The sequence below is a fragment of the Anabrus simplex genome, chromosome 13, assembly GCF_040414725.1.
Source record: "Anabrus simplex isolate iqAnaSimp1 chromosome 13, ASM4041472v1, whole genome shotgun sequence".
NCBI classification, from domain to species: domain Eukaryota; kingdom Metazoa; phylum Arthropoda; class Insecta; order Orthoptera; family Tettigoniidae; genus Anabrus; species Anabrus simplex.
Window position 1 is genome coordinate 78496375 of NC_090277.1, and position 17967 is coordinate 78514341.

A 17967-nucleotide genomic window follows, 5' to 3' on the forward strand; every position below is an offset into this window, starting at 1 on the left:
TCAAAGATTTTACTTCTTCTACGCTCACTGTGACTTCCTTCCTTCTTTCCAAAAACTGCCGCTTCATATCACTGCAGATTTAAGTTTGTCAATTGTAGGTATTCCTTCTTCCTCCGTATTTCATCCTGAGTATCGCCAATCAAATTAATCAAAGATCTCGTCTAAGTCTACAAACACCACATACGTTGGCGTGCCCTTGTTAATTCATTTTTCTAAGGTTAGTTGCTTTCAGCGATGCCAAAATTCCCCGTTACAGTTGGGAACTGTAAGGTAGGAGTGTAAATACATGAATGAGCTGTATGACTCTGTTACAGAAAGTTGTCTGTATGTAGGTAAACAATAGTGTTGTTGGTGTGTGCGCGGTAGTGAGGAGGCGTCGAAAATGTAGGTTGACTGTGTGGAGAGTAAATATGTGTAATAATGTAAATAAGTATTTAACATTCCTCTGTTAAATTGATTTAAATATACAGTTAGGAGGCAGTTAGTGCAGCGATATACATCACACAAATTAAAGTTTATGATTCCAAAACTTGCTCAGTCTATTTTCCGGTTTCTGATAGAAATGTGTCTTATGGCTGGGGTTCATACGAATAAGTGTATAACGTGACGCGAAAAAATGTGTGACGGACGTGTAAACATAGCAACCGTGCAGGCTGTGATGTAGGGTACTGTTACCTAGCAACCGTGCAGGCTGTGATGTAAGGTACTGTTACCTAGCAACCGTGCAGGCAGTGATGTAAGGTATTGTTACCTAGCAACCGTGCAGTCTGTGATGTTAAGTACTGTTACTTATCAACCGTTACCTAGCTATCTCTTGCGGCTGGTTGCCATCTTAAAATATCAGCCATTGATTGAAGGCCATGACCGGAGACATATTTATGATCATTTGATTTATCAGAAAGGGAAAAGTGTTTTTTTTCTATTTTACTAAGCTTGCACATGCTCAATAAAACTATCAGGGTTTAAAATATAACTGCGCATGAATGCCAAAACTCGTTTATGTGATATTTAGTAGCTGTTTCCCGTGCGTTGTACCTGAGAACTCGCTATGTCCATAGAGAAGAGGAATTCAAATCTCACTGAGTCCATTGCATTCTTGTTATGCTTCTTCTAGCAATATTTAATTACCGTACTAGTGTATCAATACACAAAACTGACTTAATAGTGAGACTAAAAACCCGTAGAAAACAATGGTTGAAAGGCCCAAATTCCATGCAAATTATCAGAACAGTATGTAGAGAGAGAGAAAGAGTGTTTAAATGCTTGTATATATTACTGATTTAGTATTATTAACTGTTGTACATAATTCGTACTTTTTAAATTCAAAGCTATGCTGTTGATTATTGGAAATATATAAACATTATAACATAGTGAAGAAATGTATTTGCAGTGCGTACCTTGGCAGCCTGGTTAGTGGTGAATTAGAATAAGCTCCATTGATGGTGAACGAAGGCCGTATTCAGAAATTCAAACTTCTTGACAAATACTAGTAGGATTTTGAATATTATGACAAGGGAAACATATTTTTAGGCACGAAAATATTGGAATGAAAACGCATTTGAACAAGGCGCAAGTGTCATCTCGCCTCTCTACAGGGATGTCGTAGGTGAGTTGTATACACTTTAGGGGTTCCGAGAGCCAGATCGCTAATAGTTATGCAAATCTCAATGCAGAACTGTTGTGCGGGTAGCAGACACTTTAGGGGTTCTGATATGTCAGATCGCAAATTGTTTCGCAAACCTCAGTGCAGAACTGTTGTGAGGCTAGCAGACAGTTTAGGGGTTCTGATAGTTCAGATCGCTAATAGTTATGCAAATCTCACTGCAGAACTGTTGTGCGAGCAGAAGACACGCCTTGGTTAAATACGTTTGTAAATAAATTCATTCGCTAATGATGGCAGTCCTGCAAATGAAATGGCCAGATCCCTAGTGGCAAGTTCAGAAATCAATACAGAACCATTAACAGTGTAAGATTAGTACCGTAATTTCAGCAAATGCTGACAGTCGTAAAAAATTCTATCAAGTCTGATTATGAATAGCTTATTGATTGATTGATTGATTGATTGATTGATTGATTGATTGATTGATTGATTGATTGATTGATTGATTGATTGATTGATTGATTGATTGATTTATTTATTTATTTATTTATTTATTTATTCATTTATTTAATTATTTATTTGGCTTAAGAAGTGGCGAAGTTAGGTCCCGTGGCCCTCTCTTACACTGAACCACATAAATTACAAGATAATACTTATATAAAAGACATGTATTACTCTATTATAAAATCAAGGATAACTAATTTAAATAACTCATATGGAGAAAATACAAAGAAGAAGGAAAGCAAAGCTTAAAAAAAGAACAAGACAAAAAGGAATCCAGAGTATAAAAGTAAAAATGAATGAGAAAATGTCGTAATGAAAAGTTACATACAAACAGAAAAATTTAAGCAATGCATAAACAGAGCACAATACACTAGTTACATTACTAAGAGAGAAAAGAGATTTTCGTTGTTTTTAACAGTTTACGAGTTATATGGAGAGAACTGTTTAAAAAAAACGCTTTATGTAAAAAATGAAAAATGTATTTATGTTACAGTATATTATTTTAATGAACGCTATGCCACATTTTTCTAGAAAGTCAAGAAGCATAAAATATCTCATTAAAAGTTATATATAGATTGATGGAAATAGTAATAAGATACCGTGAATAACGTCGTTGATGGTCGTTTTCCCTAAGTGTCAGGGCACAAACTTTAATAATGATCAGTCTTGCCTCGTAAAACTACATCATACATACGTCGCAGAGTTCACTACTCAACATATTTTAACGAGGCTCCGTTTCCTTCACGAACTCTCTTCCAGAGTTCTCATGTACTACCATCACTTTTATTGCGTGCGCGCACACAAATACTAAAAGTTCATTACTCCAGCCGACAAGGCGAACTATATTTAAACTGAAATGTCAAACAGACGTTACCGCACTATGGCTTTGAGGACAATTCCGCCGCTGACGCCTTTCACATGCTGGAATATGTAAACCGCAGGATATGTGAGATTGACGGGTTGCAGATTTAAAGGGGTTTAGAAGTAGATTAACGTTCTCCAGCTCATCTATCCCAAGTATTGCGACGACAAATGCCAAGCGTGGGGTTCCCAACGGTAATTCCAGTGGGAGACGGGGTCAACATCGAACAAAACAATACCACGGGCGCATTATTGAAGAAGCTGGATGCTGATTAACTATCGATAAGGCACGGATAATGATCAGGAAGTGGAAACTAGGAGAGTTTTATCCAGTTCTATACAAAGAACACAACTGACTTACGCCAGTCAGCCTTGAGGGAGTCAGAGTCAGGCAAATTGCTAGTGAACGTAATAAGATGGTCGAGTCATTCATCGTGAACAAAAAATCAGATGGCTACGCGGTGGGTGTTTTACCAACTTTTAAGCATCGATTGTCGTACGACGTGATTGCGTTCAGACGCTCTTCCACTGTTCCACTGAGGCAACAGCAACGTTCTCATGTAAAGGTATATTAATGTGGTACTGAATCATATTTTTAATAATGAGTTGTGGAATAAATGGTTTAGCAGGAGCGTAAATTTTTCGTCACCAGGCCAGGGACTTTGTTGAGCTAACAAATGCCGAAAAATTACGATTAAAATTACCTTAAATCCTCAACAAATTGACTGAAAGTGAGCAGGAAAAGACAGAAAAATATGATGTAAAATATAAATTTTTACCTCATAATGTAGTCATCAAATCATGGAAGATACTAAAACACGTCGGGGAGCAATATTTTTAAATGTACTTCTTACAAGCAAAATAACTATACCCCGAAGGTTCAGGCAGTAATTGATTAGAATGCAAAGTTGTTTGGTTATAGGGCCGATGAACCTGATGTTAGGCCCCTTTAAACAACAACGAACAATTTGGTTAGCATGAAGTGTCATCTACGTTGTTCTTTCATTATGTAGCGAGAGCAACATAAATTCTAGGGGCTATGATGGAGCGTACCCCTAATTTTTCTACAAACTGCGAAACATAACCGTTGCGCAGGCAGTCTATACTTGTTACTCGCTTCAGAAAGATTGCATTCAAAACTATTACAGCATAAGAATCCGTGATTAAAAAATAACTGAGCATCTATAGTATATGTCGTCATTATGAGGATACTATCCAATCACAGAAATCCACTGACATTATCGATGTAACGGTACGTCGCGACCCACATATATCTGAATGGCAAAACTTTTATCTGCTACCCCTTTCACTTCGCGTATATCTCAGAATGGTACTTGATAACCTGCAGAATACAAAATCCTACTCGAATAGTGAAATAAGAAATTCTAATATTTGAAGTGAATCACATAAGAATAAATAAAATTTTCACAGTTCAAAAGGAAACTGAAAAGTATATATTAGTACCCGGGTATTTCAACAACCCGATTTAAATTTGAATTTATAACGATTACTGTGATAATACCTTCCCCTCTCACTGCAAGCTCATCCAGATTAGAAGAAATGTCTCTTCGCTCTTTTAGGGATATGCATTTCCCAAAGTAAGGATAAGGATTTTAGAAGGTAAATGTAGTTCGCAATTTTCGAAGTGATTACTGAAATCTCAAAAGTTATTGAAACATCTTGATCATCTTAATTCTTAAAAAATGGCTAAGTAATATCTCAGATCAAGAACAATTACTTAAAAACAAGAAATGCATGCAAGGAATGACTGAAAATGACGAAGTGATCAGGCAAAATTTAATGATATGGCCTAGAAATAAAAAGTGGCAAAACATGACGAATATGACATCTATAATTAGGGGGCAATGATCACGATTTGTATGCAAGTCAGCAATGTGATGGTGCACCAGCTATAATATCAAAATATGGACCCTGCATTGATGTACCAGATTAACACAGCTCATGAATACAGAATTACTTGTTAATTAGAAACAAATTCTGTACATTATTATCGATGAATTTCCGTCGAGGATAGACATTCCAGAACATCACTCCGGCCACAGAAGGAATGCTGAGTCAAGAGAACTCACGGGAACAGGAAATTTGTCAGAACCGGCCGCAGTTATTTCGTGTAAAAAAAATCACAGGCAGCATGACTCCTAATACTTCTGCTACTGGATTAGGAATTGCTCTCGGTTTAATAAGACTTAATGATCTTTTCCGAGGACTTGACTATCGGTAAGGAACCTAGTGTTATAATACATGAATTTGATCAGATAGATAATTTTTTCTCCGACAGAGATATTCAGGACTTCATTTCACAATATCTGGCTTTGATAAAGGTTTGAATATGATGACATACTTGTCTTTCTGAAGCCTCTATTATTCAGAATAACACTCCAACGTGAAGCTATAGACAACTGTGACCAACTGGCTCTTCAAATTATCTTAAGGGGACACTATAGTGAAATTTCATGAATTTGGAGGAAAATATCAAAATTGGGTTTAGAACTCTAAAAAATGTCCTGATGTGTGTTCTTTCGAAAAATGCTTTCATTTTATAAATGCCGCCATTTTTAAAGTCCACAGCGCCCCTTTTAAATGGCGCTGCGCTAGCATCTAACTGTCCCATTCTCTACTGGGCACGCCCCTCCAGTTGCTGCTTTCCCTTTCTTATGTCTCTCTCATTTGGATTTCAAATGTAATCTAGGAATTGAGTAGCAGATGTGGTATTCTGTATGATGTAGTTTTAGAAATAATGCCAACATATCAGAGACTTGCATCAGAGGCACTTATACAAAGGTTCACAAAAGGGAAGACACAAAATCCAAATGAGAGCCTTCACAGTGTTCTTTGGAATAAATGTCCAAAATAAGTATTTGTTACTAGGAAAACGTCAGCTTGGTATTGTGAGCGCTGTAAGTGAGTTCAATATGGGGTGTGTTAGAACACTTGAACTCCTTCAGTCCATCAGAGGGAAGCCAGTACCAACTTCTGCTGTGGACATCAGTCACCAGCGAGGCCAAAGGCGCATACAGCAAAACAGGTAGAGGAGCTCAGGTGAAAGCAAAGAGCTAAGGAAAAAGAATAAGGTGATGAAAATATCACTGGAGGAGAGAAGAAAGAAGTCTGAAGGGCAAACTTATTGTGCAGGACAGTTCTAAAGTGAGTGAAGTTGCATAAATTTTTATTTTGCATTTTATGGTTTAGCAAAATCTTCATGATTTCTTTCAGAAATATAATCCCTTATCACGCAATTTTTGTCTGATTTAGGTGACATTTTACACAGTAGTAGTTAGATAGTTGTTGCATCAATTTCAGTGTGTATTTTGATGTTTAAGATGATTCATTTCTTTCTTTGACCTACGAAACTTTTCTGTGTACACACATTTTTTAAAGAAATAAACGTTACATATAAAAACTTCTACAGGCCAATATATTTCTCAAACAACAAACTGTGATACTGATATTTATTGGCATAACTATACAGCATATTTGTGCAAACTTTGGTGCCAAATGGAGAAATATTGTGATACAAGGGAATTTTTTAACGATGTTGGTAAAATGAAAGTAAAAAAATCCTACTAAAAAGTTGTATAGGGAAAATTTTGAAAGTTGGTTGCATTACTATATCTGAGAAGTTACACATCAGAAAAACTTGGTAACAATTAATTGAAAAATATAGAAGTTAGAAATTTCACTCTAGTGTCCCCTTAACAGCTTCTGTGATAAATTAAGGAAACAGGGTGTCGGAGATATTAAGACACATAAAATCATCATCAATTAAAACGGAAAAATTCATGATTCAATGGCAGGTTACTGCACTTATGGCCCCCAAACCAGAGAAAACGTATGTTCTATTCGTTTGTAAATTACCCTTTATATCTGCCTTAATTTTTCGGTTAACTTACAGTACAGCCTTATGTCAGAATGGGAGCAGCCAAGCTATTCTTCGTTACACTTCTCACAGAAATGAGATACAAATTGGACGTCTTAATATCTGCCAGACACCGAACGCCTGGTTGGAAGATTTTTGATCTGTCATCACTCCCAGAATATCATTTGAGGAGACGTAGAAGCTGAAGATATATAATGGGATATATTACAGTGATAAAAGCTCTGTCTTCCGGAAAAGGTTTATGTAAGATTATTTCAGGTATGACGTTATTAGTAATTACAGAGGTTAAAGTCCTCTCCCATATTATTTCCCTCGTTGCTGTTCTTCTTTAAGTGTAGAGTGCGCCTTTCTCCAACAAACCCTCCATTTTATCTCATCTGCTGTATTGATGATATGTCTCTCCCTTAGTATTTTGGGGATATTGGATGATACTTTTCTTCTTTCCCTCAAACCAGAGTTTGGTAGGCTTGCAGAATTCTTCTTTCTGGGACCAGTCCCTTCACTTCAGTATACTCCCTTCCCGCCTTGGCCTTCCTGTCGCAATACGTCCTGCCACTTTCTCCCCCGAGCAAAGTCGTGAACCATCCTGAATGTCCCGGTAGGTGATCAAATACACCATTCCTGCTTTTAGAAATTATTTTCACGGGCTTCCTCCTCTCGCCTACTCGACTAAACATGTCATCGTTAGTCACTCTCTCTGTTCATGATTCCTTCACCATCCTCCTCCAGCACCACATCTCGAGAGCCTCTAGTTTTCTTTATTTCTGTTGTTCATTAAGTTCAATTTCAGAGGCGTAGGCGGCTAGGCAGCAAAAACGAGAATAACTTGACAAAGGGACCATACTCGGCCCATATGATATTATAGGAAAGGTGATTGGGTATTATATAAGGCAAATATTCGATAAATTTACAATTTGTATGAAATAATAAAAGGACTAGGTAAACGATTGATGGGGAATTTAGCACATGGGTGTTAGCCCTGAATGCAGTTCATAGGTAAAACAGAATGTAACATTTTCTGCATGTATTTGCCACCATCTTGAAATTACTTAATATTACCCTCCATCAAAGTCTCAGTTTTGCATAAACATAAGAGGCGCGGCTCATCAGAACCCCTTGGACTTATGTTACTCTCACTACTCCGTCGAAAAGCGGGCTGAGGGACACCTCCCAATAACCAAATAATTTTGCAACCTATCCTAATACTGCATCAATATCCGGGATCTAGAAGCTTTCGTGAATTCATTGAAAGTCAATTTACAGTATATAACATATGCAACTACTATCCAAGTAATTAAGAAGCGGAGATGAACATTTGTGTAGCTGTGGTCTGAAGAGCTTAAGGGTCGATTGTATGCAGCCTGATTTTATATACTATTTCACGTCTAAAACCTCATGAAAAACAATTTTCCTATTGTGATTTCCAGATGAGAAATGAATCTGTCTCGTACAGTCTTTGGTCTGACGTTACAACTATCATTAACTGCAGTTAAGTAGTACTTTGTGTTTTCAAGAGCACATTATATCCTTTTCTGTGTTTCGAGGTAACAATAACTTGCAGTTGACAGACGTCTGATGAACACAAGAACCCCTGCAACGAGCCTCGTGTCGACCAGAAACACATTTTGTATACCGTTAGTGGTCAATCTAGAGGGGATATTTATGCAGCAATAAGTTAGATTTCAACAAGTAAGAAGTATCGTCTGGGCTGTGCAACGCTGGTTTAAGAAGTTGCATCATTGAATCATCAATGATCTGTCGTCCAGGTGGCGGATGCCCTATCAGTCTTTTACGTAATTGTTTCTTAATGGGAGACGTACACGAAATTCTGCAAAACTTTGAATTTTTTTTTACTGAAATTCATAGCTCTGCGAATCTAATCCCAAAAGGATTTAGCTGAATTCAGTACCGAAGTGCACTATATTCCTAACACATACGCGTCTGATGCCACGCCTCCTTTTTCCTGCATTTCTTTTTTCATCTTCACTAAACACTTTACGTCTGTTTAGTCAGGCAGCTCATTGTATCACGCGGAGGAATACTGAAGAAGGCTGTGAAGCGCCAATTCCGGTAGGAAGGCGATTACCGAGAAAATTTGTTTTGATTTTATGAACACAGTGCGAGGTTGATTGTCGTGAAATTCGATTGTTATTGCCTGGAATTCCTTCTTCCGTGACAAAGGTACCTTTTTCTCTGGAAATACTGAAGGTATCAATTCCAAACTTGATAGACAGGCAGGCTATAAACTATCACATAATTGCCTGCAAGCGATTTACAAAATATTTTATTTTATGGACTTCAGAGTTTAATTTTTGTGATCTTTTTCAACTGGAAAGTTATTTTATTTTCAAAATTCGAAATAGGTACGAAATTAAAACGCCTGAAGATATTAAATCGTCAAGGTGTTAAAAGTCACTAAAATAAATTATAATGCCCAGGACCTCAGCGTTACTGAGTAAAAGGTACATCAATATGACCAAAATTTAAATTTAAAAAAATCGATATCTCAAAAATATCTAAATTACCTGATTAACGTTTATACATAAGAAAAAATATTTTAATTCAATGTGTAAAGTTCCATGATTTTAACTCAAATAAAGTTCAAGATGTAGAGAATTTAGAAAATCAATGAATTTTCTTGCACATCACTCCTTAAGAGGAGTTATGACTGAAAGTTGGAACTTCCACAATTCATCACTTATCAAAGTGAAATTTAAAACGTAAGCATATATTAATAATATATGGCCCCACACAAAATTTGTTGTTGATCAGTTGATTGTTTGCAAAGTTATTGATAAATAATTTGTATATGTTGAATGAAAATTACTCCTTGCGGTACATTTTTCTTTTTTCTGGGCTATAATTTGGCAGACTTGTAAAAAATGCCCATATGTTTAAAAAAATCTCCGGGTTGTGCAGTCAGGTACAAAGATATCAATTTTTCATTATTCGTTTCATTGGCAAAAATCTAGTTTCGTGCTATTTCAGGAGTACAAAATTTTAGGTAATAATCAACTGATAATAAAGTGCAGAACCACTTTTAGTTACTGTATATGTTCAAACATTCTCTGAAAATTGATAAGATCTCTGTCGCAAGGAGAATTTTATATATGGCAATGAGCTGAAAGGTTCTTAAGGTAGATGAGAGCAGTTGAAAGTTTTAAGAAACGTACTTGCTTTAAAACTGCCCTGGGCTTAAAATTATTGCCTCAGATGTCTTTGTCCTCTTACACTCAGCGTAGGCCTACTACAAGGTAAATACGTAGGCAAGTCAATAATTATCTGCAATTTTGCTCTAATTGCTTTTAGGCGTTGTGTGCTCAGCAGCCGCTAGATGGCATCGTTGTCTAGGTCTGTGGTACGTTTCAGCGTTATCACATCGGTACAGTTTGCTCTGTTGCAACGTAAAGATGGCCGTCAGTCTCTGTTTGCACTAAGGAGAAACAGCGTTCCGTAATCCGTGTTTTGTGGTCTGAGTGTGTACCAGGAGCACTAATTAATAGAAGACATTCAGCACAATACGGGGACAATGTTTTCCAAGAGCGAAGTATTTAGCAGTGGATTGAACAGTTCAAAAGGGGTCGCACGAGCGTGAAGCATGAGGAAAGATCCGGGCGTCCACCCGCAGACGTAACTGCTGCCAATATTGAACAAGTGCGTGATATGATATGAGTGACTGCTGATGACGTGGAAAACAATGATCTCAGACAACAAAAAAAGGATTACGGAATGCTGTTCTTCTTTGGTGCAAACAGAGAGTGCGCGGCCATCTTTAAGTCACAACAGTGCGAGCTGTACTGATCTGATAACGCTGAAACCTACCAACAACGGTGCCATCTAGCAGCCTGTGAACACACAGCACGATAGAGCCAACCTAGAGAAAATTAGAGCAAAATTGTAGATAATTATTCACTTGCCTGTGTATATTCCAGCGGTATTATTGAACAACGCGAGAGAAAGGGGAGTGGTGTAGCCCTATGTACGCCTTGCCGCTACCCTCTTTATAGAGCTTTCAGAGCTTTACATGTGGCGTGAGGAAAACCTGAAAACGGGGTTTGAAAAAGGAATAAGGGGGGAGGGGGGATAAAATTGAGATTAAATTTGAAAATTATATATTTTGGTCAAAAAATCGCAACATTTTTACCACGACTCCCCTTAAAGTAATATACTACTACTTCTAATTAAATATCTCGTTTCACTTACTTCTGTCTGCGTGCAGCTGTAGTGTGAAGCGACTGAGGGTTACCGCCCTAAATAATATCGCAGATCAAGAAAAAATGCTTAAAAACAAGAAATTCATGCTAGGAATGATTGATAATGACGAAATAAAAAGGCAAAGTTTAATGATGTGACCTAAGAGTAATAAGTGGTAAAACATAACGAATGTGACTTCTATAATCAGAGGGCGATGATGACAATTTGTATGTAAGTCAGCAATGTGATGGTGCACCAGTTATAATATCAAAATATGGACCCTGTATTGATGTACCAGATCAACACTGCTGATGAATACAGAATTACTTGTTAATTAGAAACAAATTCTGTACATTATTATCGATGAATGGCCACAGGAGGAACGCTGAGTCAAGAGAACCCAGAGGAACAAGAAATTTGTCAGAGCCGGCCGCAGCTGTTTCGTTTACAAAACCACAGACAGCAAGACTCCTAATACTAGCACTTCTGCCTGCCGTGCTACGAATACAAATGGCCACAATTTTAAAAAATAAGCTGTCGAAGAGCGTGTAAGAGACAAGTGAAACACGGCCAGTAAAATCCTCTTCCACTGGATTAGGAATTGTTCTCGGTTTAATAAAATGTAATGAACTTTTCATAGGACTTGACCATCGATAAGAGAATCTAGGGTTATAATACATGAGTTTGATCCGATAGATAATTTTTTATCGCCCTTCCAAGGTAATGCCAGACAGCCGGACTACCTTGTGTGAGGAGTAGTGACTTTGTAATTAGCCACTAATTAGCGAACTGTTGTCATCCATTCTCAAATATAACTATGAGTATGGGTACTAAATGTGTTACCCTACCTAACAGTGTTTTCTTTGAAACAACAAAAAGTTGTAAAGGTATGAAAAATTAATTACTCAACAATTCCAAGGAAAGCTAATGGCCAAGAAAAGTTTCGAGTACAATGAACGAAATGTAAGAAAAATTCTGGTGTTGAAGAAATCTTACACAGGATGGAAGGAGTGTGTAGCATCACTAAAGATTTTCACGTATCTGGAAATGCTTACCTAAAAATCTCCCAATAAGGCGCTACAATACTGTGATGAAAAGAGAATGCCTTTCCTCTAGTAAATCTCTAGTTTTGAACTATACTTTAGGGAAATTGGAAGTACTAAAAAGAAGAATCATAAGAAAAATATTTGGACCAATGAACACAACAGAACAATGAAAATTAAGAAATAATAAGGAAATATACCAGAACAGGGAAAATATAACAGAAACAACATGAAAATTGTGGAAACCTGTACAGCCCGCTCCGCAATGTCAGTAACACGAGGCAACACTATGTAGCGCACGCGAAGTGACTGTCATTTGTTTAATACTTAGGTTTCCACTAGTAGCGCTGAGGTAAGAAGAATAGCACTGCTGCCAATTGTTAGTTGTTGGTCTGATAGCGCTATATTTCATTTTGTTGCCCTGCGGGTGGTATGCACCCTGGGGATAGAAAAGGGCCTGTCGAAGGGACCAATGCTCTCTTGACAGGGATTGGCCTGAATGTGCAAAAATACATTTAAGATAATCAATTACATTTATTTCTTGCCGTAAGCTCCAAGATTAAAGGAGGAATTGACAAAGTGTAAGGTTACCACCAGACGACATGACACTTTCAAACTTCGCAGGTCTCTTTAGTCCTTTTTCTTTTGCAGTGGTTGGTAACTTCCTTGGCAGGAACTATGGATAATGGCACCTGGACCACAACTTTAGGTTATAAAAGTAAATTTACTTCTAAGGGCGGGTGGGTTGCATCCTAGTATGCGTAATGAACACATCTCTCTTCCAGAATAATTTCTAGGTAAGAATAGCAGCAGTGAAACTAATATATTATGTTATAATTGTAGAGGGGCGAACTGTACATTTCTACCGAAAAGGGAGATTGCTATATTTTGGACATATCTACAGAATGGATGATAACAGATTGACTAAAGTATTCAAGTATCTTTGGAAGCAAAGCAAAGCAAAGTCATTTTCGTACAGATCAAGAAGGCCCCTGGAGAAGTGGAAGGTAAAGGATTCCACAATCCGTAACCTCGCCACTTGATGGGGTAGAGTGGTTATCTCTACGCCCGGCCCCCTTTGCCCCAGGAATTATCCTGGTACTCATTTTTGGTGTAGGCTGAGTGAACCTCAGGGCCATGTGAACCTCCGGAATTGGAAATCTCGTTTCTTCAATTTCTGACGGGGAATCGAACCAATGTCCTCCCGGGCGAGCCAAGCACGCCTTTACCGCCTCGGAATAGAAAGTCAAAAACGAACTGAGTACAAGAGGTCAAGAAATATTTGGAGAGAAATAAAATAAGAGGAAAGGAAAGAAACCTATGGATAGAGAAATGTTTAAAAAGAAAATTTGAAGAATGCAAGAATGCAAGGATTAGGAGGAAGAATGGAAAGGTATCCAGGTTCAAAGTGATCTGAGGAGAAAGAATAATGCATAGTGCAATGATGGAGGAACAGTGGAAAGAGGAAACAACAGGTAAGGATGGAGTTAAATTAACATGTAGTCCCTAACAGGCCTCATGGTAAAGAATAAGCAATTAAGGAAATACTTTAGAAGAAGGAAAGAAATCAGATGAAGACGAACACTACAGTACGAATGGTTCTCATTATATGACAATGTGCCCTTGCCTCCAACTGAAATCAACTGTGAAAAAAATATTTCATTAAAATCTTTCGGTTGGATAAGTTTATTGGCGATAAACAATGAAAGACAGATCCAATATCGTGAGCTCACAGCCCTTGCACGATCTATAATAATTACTCAGTCTTCAACAAGTGCTTTCTTCTTTGATATCTGTCCGATCCTTCAGTAATAACCCAATACCGTTAGATTTCTGATTGATCGAGTATTGCTTTCTAAGAACCATTTATTTTTTATTGTGTCAGCTACAGAACTCTGTCATGATGATTGGCAGCTTGATGTTTGTTGCGCTATGAAATGAGTGCTATAGAAATTGTAACATATCACTTATTGTTATATTTCTTTGCTATTGGCTTTACGAGGTCTTATGGCAACGATGGGGTAGGGAAGGGCTAGGAGTGGGAAGGAACCGGCCGTGGCCTTAATTAAGGTACAGCCCCAGCATTTGCCCGGTGTGAAAATGCGAAACCACGGAAAACCATCTTCCGGGCTGCCGACAGTGGGATTCGAACCCGCTATCTCTCGGATGCAAGCTCACTGCACCGCGCCCTTAACCGCCCGGTACATCGTTATTAAAATACTATTAAAATATTAGCTACATATAAGACAATTTTAGAGCCGGTTGCATAAACTGTTTGATCTTAGATCAGAGACGAAATTTATCTCAGTTCACGCTAAACTCGGATGTTTTGCTGTATAAACGTTAATCCGAGATCAATTCGCACTGAACTAAAAACAAATTTGACTGGAGAACTCTCTCTGATAAACTCCTTTAATCTCAGTTCAAGGAGTTGTTTTCCACTCGAGATATAAGAACATAATATTACCTGAGTTGTTACGATAAATTATAAGAAAATACACAAAATACTAACCTAATATATTGTTAGCTATAGCTGTTGTCCGTATATAAGCTTCTTATAACTTCGTGCAACATAATTCTACAACATAACCTCTATGAATTGCTTACGTTCATGTTTGACAGATGCCTGATTACTGGGATCTAGAGGGTTATTTAGCTAAGTTGTCCACCTCAAATAAGATATGGACCGTTCAAGACAGAATGGCAACAATATCATAAGTAGAGTCCGGATTATTAGGTGCTGATAGGTTAGAATGCAAACTTACTTAAGCCAGTAACAAGTATACCCTACACTGTACAATGGTTATGCTATGAGGTTTGCATAAATATTAGGGGTACAGCCTATAGAACTCCTTGAATTTATTCTACTCTTCCTACATTATGGTACAACGGGTTGCATAACAATTCCTACAAAGCAAATTACTTTGCATTCTAACCTATTACCACCTAAAAATCCGAGGTATAATCATAAGATAATGCTATTAACTTTGTTTATAAAATGGAATTACCGGGCGAGTTGGTGGTGCGGTTAGGGTCACCCTGAAGGTAGTTTTTCGTGGTTTCCCATTTTCATACAAGGAAAATGCTGGGGCAGGACCTTGATTAAGGCCAGAGCCGCATCCTTTGCACTCCTAGGTTTTTCCTATTCTATGTCGGTGAGACGTAAAGCCAATTTTATAAATTGAACTACATTGTTTTCTACACCTAGCCTTAAATCTATAAACATTACAAGTTCAGCACTGTGAATTTTTCGAAAATATATCCAAGTACTTCTCGATAAAATGTAATTTATTCAGACGTGCTTCATTTGCCGGCTGGGGACTGCTCTGTTCGATTCACGCTACGTATGAAACATGAGATAGCTATTGACAAGTAGAGTTGCTTCACCTTTTCCTGACAACCACGTACTAGCTCTGCTGTGTTCATAGAAGCACTATGACCAAATGTATCGCCATAGCTAACAGGTACCTTAAAGGAAAGACGGACATGTGACGGCCTCCGAGTGACAACAGTTTCATCCTGACGTGATATTAAACCACACAAGACCAAACGAGCCTATTGCAACTTGGGCAATCACCCCTTCTGAAAACTAATCGATTGTTCTTCTTCTTATTATTATTATTCTTTACCTTTTTACCCTTCAGGTCGGTTTTTCTCTCGGACTCAGCAAGGGATGCCGCCTCTATCGTCTCAAGGGCAGTGTCCTGGAGCTTCAGACTCTGGGTGGGGATGTACAACTGGGGAGGATGACCAGCTCGTCACCCAGGCGGCCTCACCTGCTATGCTGAACAGGCGCCTTGTGGGGGATGGAAAGATTGGAAGGGATAGACAAGGAAGAGTGAAGGAAGAGGCCGTGGCCTTAAGTTGGGTACCATCCCGGCATCTGACTGGAGGAGAAGTGGGAAACCACGGAAACGCACTTCCACGATGGCTGAGGTGGGAATTGAACCCACCTCTACTCAGTTGACCTCCCGAGGCTGAGTGGATCCCGTTCCAGCCCTTGTACCACTTTTCAAATTTCGTGGCAGAGCCTGGAATCGAACCCGGGCCTCCGAGAGTGGCAGCTAATCACAGTAACCACTACACCACCGAGATGGACCAAATCGATTCTTCAAAAAATTAATAAAAGAAAGAACGGACACGAAGGCTGTGAGAATGGAAGACTCACTAGGCTTCGCAAACCCAATACCATGGGAACCAGAACAAAAATACAAGGAATGACTGACGGAAGTCGGTTATCCGTATTTCCTTCACCTGTGTTCGCTGCAAGAAAAGCATGTGAAGAAATTCCAGTACATGCTGTAAACGACGTTCATTTGTCGACAGTCGAGGGCAGTTCAATTCAACGTGTATTTTATTTCGTACTTCATTTTTTTTACTGTGTTGCAACGCCCCCTTTTCTAAACTCCGATTACATTTAAAGTACACGTATGTAAACTGAGTTCACTTTGCACAACGCGGCGACGTCTTAATCTCAGTTCATTTCAAGAACTAGGTTTTAAACTGATATCCGGTCTTTATGCAGCCGGGCCATGCTGTATTTTACGTGCCTAAACGAAGCCGATCTTTCCACCAAATTATGTTGCCCTTCATTAAGGCATCGGAAGGTCTTTTTCCGACAGTGAGAACATCTTCAGACAACTTGGAAGTCATGACCGTATTATTCACGGGCCCCCAACAAACTGGACTGAGGGATCGTCGCTCTGTGCTGTGGTGGTGTCATGCATGTATTTATGGAGTACTGGTCTCCATGTATTCAATAACTTGATGCCGTCTTCCTAGTTCACGTTATATGGGCAGCTGTACCGCTTCCCTCACAAGTCGATCATACAAGCATTTTACAGACCTTCGCCTGTTCAAAGAGGATATCATGGTCTGTACTGTAGAAGTGTTCTGCTATGGCAAACTGGGTTATAGCATTTTTCGTGGAGGATAAAACAGTGTAATTCTTAACTTATTCGATGCGTTCTTTCACCCTGGTGCCAACAAGCCTTTTTGACATGCCAATATACTGTAAATTGTGAGCGACATATTAATCAACAAGTTAAGTTGTGAACATGACTCTGCACGACCAGCTGGCTTGAGAGTGTTAAAGGGAGACTGAAAGCTATTTTTTTTAAAATGAGTTTTCCCAAACGTTGTCTCATAAAATTATTTGGGCTCTATTGAATGAAATAGTGTGTAATTTACTATACATTTTGAAAGGTATTTAATGTACAAATGAGAAATTTTAAAACTTCGAGCATGCTTCTCCTCGATCTAGAAGTCTGTGGTTTTCACTAATCTGTTCCGGAATTGTGGGTGAGAAATTGCTGCCACTGTCATAACTAGAGCCCGGATTTTCATGCACTATCAAATGTCAAAATATGCTTGCATTCATACCCTATCATATGGAAGGTAAGGTAAGGGTTATTCTGCCCGAAGGCAGGTCCGAACCTCCGCAGAGGTGTTCCTGAGCCGGACTTTACGTGCGGTAGGTTGGCCAGTTCCTTTCCGCTCCTCCATTCCCTTACCCCCTACCAACAGCGCGTGGCAACCCTCCAACTCCTGACCACGCCCAATGTTGCTTAACTTCGGAGATCTCACGCGATCCGGTGTTTCAACACGGCTACGGCCGTTGGCTATCATATGAAAAAATATGCACAATAAACTGGAAAATATGTACTATCAAAACTCAGTTCCTTTTGTAACATTGTACAAAATCTACGTTCTGCAAATTGTCTTAATTTAAGCTCATTCTTTCATCTGTCAGCACATTTTTCAGCACAGAAAATGAACCTTCTACGTCGCAAGAAGTGGCAGGTGCATACTTAAATGAAGGCATCTGCGACAAAATGCGGTCGCATTGTACGTCATTGCATTTTAAC